Genomic DNA, 10,120 nt, shown 5'->3' with positions numbered 1-10,120 from the left:
TGGGTACCAGAGTGCCAGGGTCTCAGACATACTCAAGCTTACTAGGTTTCTGGCTTTTTCTTCTATCCCAGACTCATCTCCTTAAGAAAACTAGGAGCTGGGTGGCAGTCGCACACGCCTGTAATCCCAGCACTCTGGGAGGCAGAGGCAGGCAGATTTCTGAGTTCGTGGCCAGCCTGGTCTACAGGGTGAGTTCCAGGACAGCCAAGGAACTCTGTCTCAGGGAACAGAGAAACCCAGTCTCAAAAAAAACCAAATCCAAAAAAAGAAGAAGAAAGAAAGAAAGAAAGAAAGAAAGAAAGAAAGAAAGAAAGAAAGAAAGAAAGAAAGAAAGAAAGAAAACTAGGAAAAGGATCAAGATTGGTGGCAAGTTTCTATGTTGGCGCACATTGGGTGATGTTTTGTCATTATTATTGGATTGCTGAATTCTAATCTTTCAGGGAGTAAAGCACTGGCTTAGTTGTCAGTTCTTGGTTTTGCTATTTCTACAGACCATCACTGGCTTGATATTTTGTGAACATACATCCTTCCTCACTTGCCGTTTGGATATAAGATATATCTGACTACCAATAGCTGGAAAGAAAGTGAATAGCAAAGCTTCTAGGAGATATAGGGATACTTCAAAGCAGAAATCAAAGGTGGGGGTCTTGCTAGCAGGACACTGTGGTTTCTGGATGGACCTGAAGATTAGCAAAGCAGTAAAGTGGACCACATCCAGGACATAGTGGCAGGTATTACAGTGGAGAGTTTCAAAGTTTTCTGGTAATCTGCACACCTAAAACTCCTATGCCTTAAAATATTGAAAAGCATCTGTCATTATCTATACCACTGGTGGGTGCGTGAGTCTACTACATACAACCTTATTAAACATGCAGAAGCAGGCCTATCTGTAAATTACAAATGATTCTGTCTATATCTTGCTTCCAGACAACCCTGGATATGCATTAACCCTATCTCAAAGAAAATGAAAAAGTAGATAAATTTCACTGTGAAGTCACAAATATTGTTAAAAGTACCTAAGTTATCGCTTCTTGACCTTTTGGCTAAGTTAGATGCTCTCCACTAAATGATTCTAAAATACAGGAGAAAGAAAGGAGTCAACATAGTAGGACTTCACTGCTAAAGAGGACAGTCAGGTCTGGAGGTCAGAATAACATATGAACGCCTAGCCTCAAGTGATTTGGTGATTTCTGCTTTTCCTCACTGATGAGCACTCATAGAAGCCCACATAAGCTCTGAAGCTGCAACATTGACAGGATATTTTCCCTGCCCACAAACAACATCTAGTTTCACTTCTGGTTTCTATCCCGGAGCTGAACCTGTGCACCAGCTCTCTATACCAAAATACTGCCAATAGAGAGTTAGTCTCCAAGTAGTGATGACAAACCTATGAGCAGTTATAAGACTACCAATCTGCTCTGAGGGACCTGACCAGAGTCCTCAGAACGCAGGAATTAAGGAGAAATGTGAGATAGAATCACTTGGGTTTCAGTCTCTGCCCAGAGTTAACCATGGGCCACAGAGAGAATTCCTCCCAGAGAGAACTGATATCAAAGGAGTGCTGACACGCAGGCTTGCAGAAGGGACAAGTCACAATCAGGGACAAGAATACCAACTAACACCAGAGATAACTAGATGGCAAGAGCCAAGGGGAAGAACATAAACAACAGAAACCAAGGCTACTTGTCATCAGCATAACCCACATCTCCCACCACAGCAAGCCCTGGATACACCAACAAACCAGAAATCAAGGCTCTCATTTAAAATCAAATCTCATGATAATTATAGAGGACTGTAAGTACATAAATAACTCCCTTAAAGAAATACAGGAAAATGCAGGAAAACAGGTAGAAAGTGTTAAAGAGGAAACACAAAAATACCTTAAAGAATTATAGGAAAACACAACCAAATAGGTTAAGGAACTGAACAAAACCATCCATGATTAAAAATGGAAATAGAAACAACAAAGGAAACAAAAGGAGACAACACTGAAGATAGAAAAACTAGGAGAGAGATCAGGACTCATAGATGCAAGCACCTCCAACAGAATACAAAAGATAGAAGAGAGAATCTAAGGTGCAGAAGACACCATAGAAAATATTGACACAACAATCAAAGAAACCACAAAATGAAAAAAGTTCCTAACTCAAAACATCCTGGGATTCCAAGACACAATGAAAAGACAAAACCTAAGGATAATAGGTATAGAATAGAACAAAGATTCCCGACAGAGAGGGCAAGTAAATATCTTCAATAAAATTATAGAACAAAACTTCCATAACCTAAAGAAAGAGATGCCCATGAATATATAAGAAGCCTACAGAACTCCAAGCAGACTGAACCAGAACAGAAATTCCTCCCATTACATAATAGTCAAAACACAAAATGCACAAAACAAATAAAGAATATTAAAAGCGGTAAGTTTAAAAGGTCAGGTAACATATAAAGGCAGACCTATCAGGATTACACCAGACTTCTAAACAGAAACTATGAGAGCTAGAAGATCCTCAGCAGATATCATACAAACCCTAAGAGAAGACAAATGCCAGCCCAGGCTACTATCTTTCTACAAATTCAGCCCTGCAAAGGGTAACAAATGGAAAATTCCAACAGGAGGAGGGAAACTACACCCTAGAAACAGAAGAAAGTAATCTTCTTTCAAGGAACCCCAAAGAAGATACCCAAAAGAAAAGAACATAATTTCATCTTTAACAACAAAAATAACAGGAAACAACTATCACTATTTCCTAACATCTCTTAATATCAATAGACTCAAATTCCCAATAAAAAGATATAGACTAACAGACTGGATATGTGAACAGGATACAGCATTTTGCTGCATACAGGAAGCATAGCTCACAGACAAAAACAGAAACTACCTCAGGGTAAAGGGCTGGAAAACAATTTTCAAAGCAAATGATCTCAGGAAAGAAGCTGGAGTAGCGATTCCAATATTGAATAAAATCTAATTACAACCAAAAGTTTTCAAAAAAGATAAGGAAGGACACTTCATACTCAACATATGAAAAATATTCCAAGGAGAGCTCTCAATTCTGAACATCTGTGCTACAATTGCAAGGGCACCCACATTCATAATAGAAATTTTATTAAAGTTCAAAGCACACAGTGAACCTCACAATAACAGTGGGTCACTTTAATATTTCAATCTAACCAATGGTCAGATCATGGATACAGAAACTAAAGAGAGAGACACAGTGAAACTAACAGAATTTATGAAACAAATGGATTTAACTGCTAATTACAGATGATTTAACCCTAAAGCAAAATAATAAACCTTCTTCTCACCATGGTATCTTCTCAAATTATCTACCATATAATTTGGAAACAAAATAAACATCAACGGATCCAAGAATTTTTAGTTAATCCCATGTATTCTATCAGACCACCACCGAATGAGACTGATCTTCGATAACTACAAAAACAGGAAGCCCGTGTACACATGGAAGTTGAACATCTATCTCCTCAATGTTAACTTGGTCAGGAAAGAAATAAAGAAGGAAATGAAAGACTTTTAGAATTCAATGATAATGAAAGACACAACATACCCAAACTTTTGGGGCACAGTGAAAGCAGTGCTAAGAGGAAAGCTCATAGCTCTGAGTGCCTCCAAAAAGTAACTGGAGGGAGCATACACTAGCAGTTTAACAGCACACCTGAAAGCTCTCTTACAGAAATAAGCAAATACACCAAAGAGGAGTAGACAGCTGGAAATAATCAAACTCGAGGATGAAATCAACCAAGTAGAAACAAAAAGAACTATATAAAGAATCAGCAAAAGCAGTTGCTGTTTCTTAATCAACAAGATAGTGGAAATACTTAGCCAAACTAATTAGACAACACAGAGACAGTATCCAAATTAACAATGTCATAAATGAAAAGGGAGACATAGCAACAGAGATGGAGGAAATTTAAAGAAAGTATCAGGTCCTAATACCATAGACTATACTCAACAAAACTGGAAGTCCCTTTCTCAGAGGAACCATAGCACCCTCACTTAAGTCCTCCTTCTTCTTGAGCTTCCTGTTCTGGGTGAATTGTAAATTGTTTATTTTGAGCTTTTGGACTAGCATCCGCTTATTAGTGAGTGCATACCATGTGCATTCATTTGTGACTAGGTTACCTCACTCAGGATGACACTTTCCAGTTCCATCCATTTGCCTAAGAATTTCATGAATTCTTTGCTTTTAATAGCTGAATAGTATTCCATTGTGTATATATACCACAGTTTCTGTATCCATAATACTCACAGGAGCAATAAGGGAGGCAATGTGTGGAGCAGAGTCTGAAGTAAAGGCCACCCAGTGACTGCCCTACGTGGAAATTCATCCTATAAACAGTCACCAAACCCTGATACTACGACAAGAAGCATGTACCAAAAAGAGCATTATATGGCTGTCTCCAGAGGGGCCCTGCCAGAGCCTTACAAATACAGAGGCAGAAACTAGCAACCAATTATTAGACTGGGCTTGTGGTCCCCAACGGAGGATATGGAGGGTGGTCCGGAGGACTGAAGGAGTATATAGACCCCTGGGAAGAACAATGACTTCAGACACCCAGACACCCCAAGACTCCCAGGGACTGAACTATCAACAAAGGGGTACACATGATTCCAGCCAAAAATGTGTCAGAGGAGGACCTTGTTAGGCATCAGTGAGAGGAGTGGTCTTTGGTCAATAGAGGCCCCAACAAAGGGAAACGAACAGGGGGAATGTGGTGGGGGGAAAGTGGGACTGTGTCGGGTAGAGGGGCATATATGTGGAGGCAGGGGGTGGGAGGAGGTGTAGGGAATCTTTGGGGAGGGGGGCTTTTGGCAGTTTGTAAATTGGGAAAGGTTTTACCATTGGCAATCTAAATGAAGAAGATACTCAATAAAAAAATAGTAAAAATTAATTAATAAATAAATGCACAGGGCCAGAAGATTTGAGGGTAGATTTTGATCAGAATTAAAGACGTCTTAATACCAGTAAACCCAAACTCTTTCACAAAATAAAAACAGAAGGAACACAACCCAATACATTTTACAAAGCCTCATTTATGCTTTGTAAAGCCTCATTTATGCTAAACCACACAAAGACCCAACAAAGAAAGAGAATTTCAGAACAGTTAACAATTTCCCTTATGAATATTGCTGTAAAAATATTCAATAGAATTCTAGCAAAATGAATCCAAGAACACATCAAAATGATTATTCACCATGATCAATTGTGCTTCATCTCAGGGTTGCAGAGATGGTTCAATATATGGAAATCCATCAACTTAATCCATTATATAAACAATGTCAAACAAACAAAAACCCACATGATCTTCTCATTGGATCCTGAAAAACTTTTGACAAAATAAAACACCCCCTCATGCTAAAAGTATAGGAGAGATCCAGAATTCAATTCCATACCTAAACATAATTAAAGAACTATAAAGCAAACCAACAGAGTTAGAGAACAGGAGTAACCAAAGAGGGATAGAGGAGCAGGAGGGCAAAAAGGAGTGGTATGAACAGGTAATAGAAGAGACAGGGGAGAAGACAGAAAATAAAACAGAAACAAGTCGCAGTGGAGATGTCGAAATTGGGGCAACCAGAAGAGAGTCCCAGACTCCAGAAAAGTGAGAGGCTCCCAGGATGCAATGGGGATGGCTTTAGTAGTAATATCCAAGAAAGAGATACAAAACCTCTACACACAACCTCCAGTGGATAGTGATGACCCCCAGTTGAATCATGATGCCACCCATGTAATTCAAAATTTTAAACACAGAAATATTCCTGTCCAAAGGAAAGAGAGAGACAAAAATGGAAGAGAGACTGAAGTAAAAGCCATCTAGAGGCCACCACGAGATGAATTCATTCTACCTGTAGAAGCAAACACCCACAATATTGTTGATGTCAAGGGCTTGCTGGAATGAGCCTGATATGACTATTCTCTGAGAGGTTATGCCAGCAACTGACTATTACTAATGGAGAAACTAACAGGCAACTACTGGACTGAACGCAGGGACCCCAATAGAAGAGAACGGGAAGAACTGTAGGAGCTGAAGGGGATTGCAACCCCATATGAAGAGCAACAACAAGTAACTGGACCATCCAGGCCTCCCAGGGACTAAACAAGCAACCAAAGATTGTACATGAACCAAGACATGATTCCAGATACATATGGAGAAGAGGATGGCCTTCTCTGACATCAAGGGAGGGGAAGGAGGCATGATTCTCTGTGTAAAGGGATGCTAGACTGGTGAGGCAGTATGGGGTGAGTGGGTGGAGGAGCACCTTCTTAGAGGTAAAGAGTAGGGGGGTGAGGGGCAATGTGATTGGGAGCTTTGTGGAAGTGGAACTGGGAAGGGAATTCTCATTATAAATATAAACAAAAAATGATAAATAATGTATTTGTATAAGAAAAAAGAAGACAGCATAGATAAAATAGATATATCATTCAAATAAAATGTTAAATTTTAAAAAGTTCCAGACCCAAAACATCCAGAAAAATCTTGGACAATATAAAAAACAAAGTTTACACACATAGAAATAGGAGAAGTAGAGAATCCCCATGTCAGAAATCCAGGATTTTTTACAAAGCCTTAGAATAAAAATGTCATATCCTATAGAAAGAGTTGCTTATAATCATGCAAGAAGCTTACAAAATACCAAAAAGACAAGCTAAGTAAACATTCCTGCTACATAATAATCAAAACACTAAGTACACAAACGAAAAGAAGAAATACAAAAAAAGATTAAAACTAAAAGAGAAAATGGAAAGTAATATATAAAGGCATACCAAATAGAATTACATCAGAATTCTTAAGAGACACTCTAAAAGCCATGTGGGCCCAGGAAGATTTCATATAGACTCCAAGAGACCACAGATATCCATGGATAGTATTTTACCCAGTGAAAACTTCACTAACAATAGATGAAGAAAACGAGATAGACCATGAGAAAGACAAAGTACAGAATGTACTTATAGAAAAATTCAAACTAAAGGATGTCAAATGTAGCCCTGAAAATTCAGGCAATAAATAATCTCATACCAGCATAACAAAAGCAGCAAAGCAAACATACACTCCACCCTACCACCAACATCAATACCTAAAATAAAATAACAAGAGTTAATAATCATTAATCATTGTCTCTCATTACCAATGGTCATAATTCCCTGAAAAACAACACAACCAAATAAAATGACTACAAAATCAAGATGTTATTTTGCTGCATAATACAAACACAACTCAACATCAAAGATAAAAAAAATTATCTCAGAATTAAGGCCTGGAAGGGGTTTCCAAACCAATATCCAAGAAGATCAGTAAGGTCACGTCTAACAAGATAGATTTCCAGCTAAAATTGCCAAAAGGAGATGGGGAAGTGGACTTCATACTTACCAAGGAAACATCTACCAATAGTATACTTCAATTCTCAACAACTATGCCTCAAATTCAAGGGCACCAATATTTGAAAAGAAACATTACTAAAACTCAAATCCCATCATCCTTCACACCCTTGTAGTGCAAGATTTCAATATTCCACGCTCACCAATAGTCTGGACATACCAGACAAAAACTAAACATAGAAATTGTAGATGTAATAGACAATATGAACCAAATGGACATAGCAGATAACTAAAAAGTATTTCGCCCAAAAAAAAAAGAAAATACCTTCTTCTGAGCACCTCCTCTAACACTCTTAGAAAATTACCACATAATTATTCACAAAGTATATTTAAACTCATAAAAACATTGAAATAAACCTTTATATTTGATCAGGAAAATACTAATTAACAGGCTATCAACAATGACATCACTTGTAATCTATCATCAATGACAGAACAACAAATAGCATAGTAACTCATGGACACTGAAGCTATCTCTTCAGAATAACTACTGGATCAAGGTATAAATAAAGGAAGAAATTAAAAACTTCGTTGCTATTCAATGAAAATGAATACAGATCATAATCAAAGTTGTGGACTCAATGACATTGTGCTAATAGGAAATGTTAAAGCAGTATGTACTTTCATAAAGAAATTGGAGAGATCTTCTACATTCAACTTAACAGCACACCAGAATATTCTACAATAAAAAGAAGCAAACACAGGCAAGATAATTGCATGGTAGGAAACAGTCAAACACATGGCTGAAATTATTACAACTGAAACAGAAAGAACAAAACAATCAGTTAAACAAGAATTGATTCTCTAAAACAAACAGGATGAAAAAATGTTTATCCAAACTGCCTAAAAGACACGAAAGCTGTACCCAAATTAACAAATTCAGAAAGAAAAAGAGGCAAACAACCAAAGATAACAAAGAAATTCAAATAATCATTAGTTCTTCCTTTAAAGATCCTTCTTCCACATAATTGGTGAAAGAAAGGGACAGTTTTCTTCATAAATACTACTTACCACAGTTAAATGAAAATCAGATAAGCAGTGCAAATTGTCCTGTAGCCCCAAAGGATATAGAAGAAGTCATTAAAATCATTCAATTAAAGCAAAGCAACAACAACAACAACAAAAACTGAAGGTCAGATGGTTTTAGAGGAGAATTCAACAAGACTCTCAAAGAAAGACTAATGCTAATCTTCCTAGAAATATATTTAAAAGGAACATTGCCCAATTCATTTTATGATGTCACTGACACTCTAATGACCAAACACCACAGAGTATAAGAAAGCCTGTTGTAGAAAAATTTCTACTGAAAGTAGGTGAAACTATTCAATAAAAGACTTGCAAAGAACTGAAAGGGCATTGACAACATCATCTACTATGATCAACCGGGTCTCATCTCTGAGATGAAGAAATGGTTAAATATATACAAATCTTTCAATGTAATCCACAGTATGAAAAACCTGAAAAAAGTGCATAATCATGTCATTACATGCTGAAACAGCATTTGAAAACATGGAGAAACCTTTAAAGATAAATAGTTTTCTACTGATCTGTGGTATAAGGGACATACACTTAAGAAAGCCAGTTTACACCAAGCCTAAATCCAAGAAAGCAATTCTTTAAACATCAGGAAGAAGACAAAGCTGTCCACTATCTCCAGAACTATTTAATATAGTACTTGAAGTTGTAGATTGAAGAATAAAACAGAAGAGGAGTTTATGGGAATTCAAATTGAAAAGGAAGCTATCAAAATATCACTATTCACAGATGATATGATAATATAAATAAGTGAATCCAAAGTCACATATACTAAACTAACCAAATATTATCAATAACCATCATATATGGAATCAATAAGGAGACCAAGGAAGAAATTGCTAGTGAACCACTCTATACAACAGCCACAAATTATATAAAAATCTTGTGGTAACAAACACCAAGCAAGTTAAAAACATGTATAATAAAAATGTTCAGTCATTGAAAATAAATTGAAGATGTCAGAAGACAGAAAGATCTCAAGAGCTGATGTAATAGTAGGATCAACATAATGAAAATGGCCTTCTAATCAAAAGAAATCTCCTGTTTCAACTTAATCATTATCAAAATTACAACAGAATACTTTTCAAAATTTAAAAGAATATGTAACTTCATACGTAGAAATAAAATCCCACTGTAGATAAAACAATTATGTACAATAAAGAAAATCCCAAGGTATTACTTTCCCTGATATCAAACTGTACTACACAGCAATCGTAATAAAACCATCAAACAGGTTTATTAATAGAATTAAACGAAAAAACCCTTATTGGAATCCATACACCTATGGACAATTGATCTCAGATAAAAATCCAAAAATTATACAATTGTAAATAAGAAAGTATTTTCCATGAATTGTTGCGGTCTCACTAGATGTCAATGATTATAGAATGCAATTAGTTGCACATCCAGGTTTTGCACAAACCTAAATTCCAAATAGATCAAAGATATTAACATTAGACCAGAAATACTGAATCCAGTTGTGCGGCGCCTTTCCTGCACGGAGGCCACTTCAGAACTCGGCCTCCCACCAGTCAGGAGAGGTGCATCCATCTTGGTTCCGTATTCCAGGAATCAGACAGACTGAGGATCCAGATCAGTCTGGGCGGCAGCACCCCATCTCCAAGTCCTGCAAGTAGCTAGCTGGGCTTCCGGGCCTGTGCTCCAGTGAATCCAGCGGGCCCCAGCGG

The sequence above is a fragment of the Apodemus sylvaticus genome, chromosome 20 (assembly GCF_947179515.1).
Source record: "Apodemus sylvaticus chromosome 20, mApoSyl1.1, whole genome shotgun sequence".
Lineage (NCBI taxonomy): Eukaryota > Metazoa > Chordata > Mammalia > Rodentia > Muridae > Apodemus > Apodemus sylvaticus.
Note: the sequence above shows the minus strand (reverse complement) of the source record.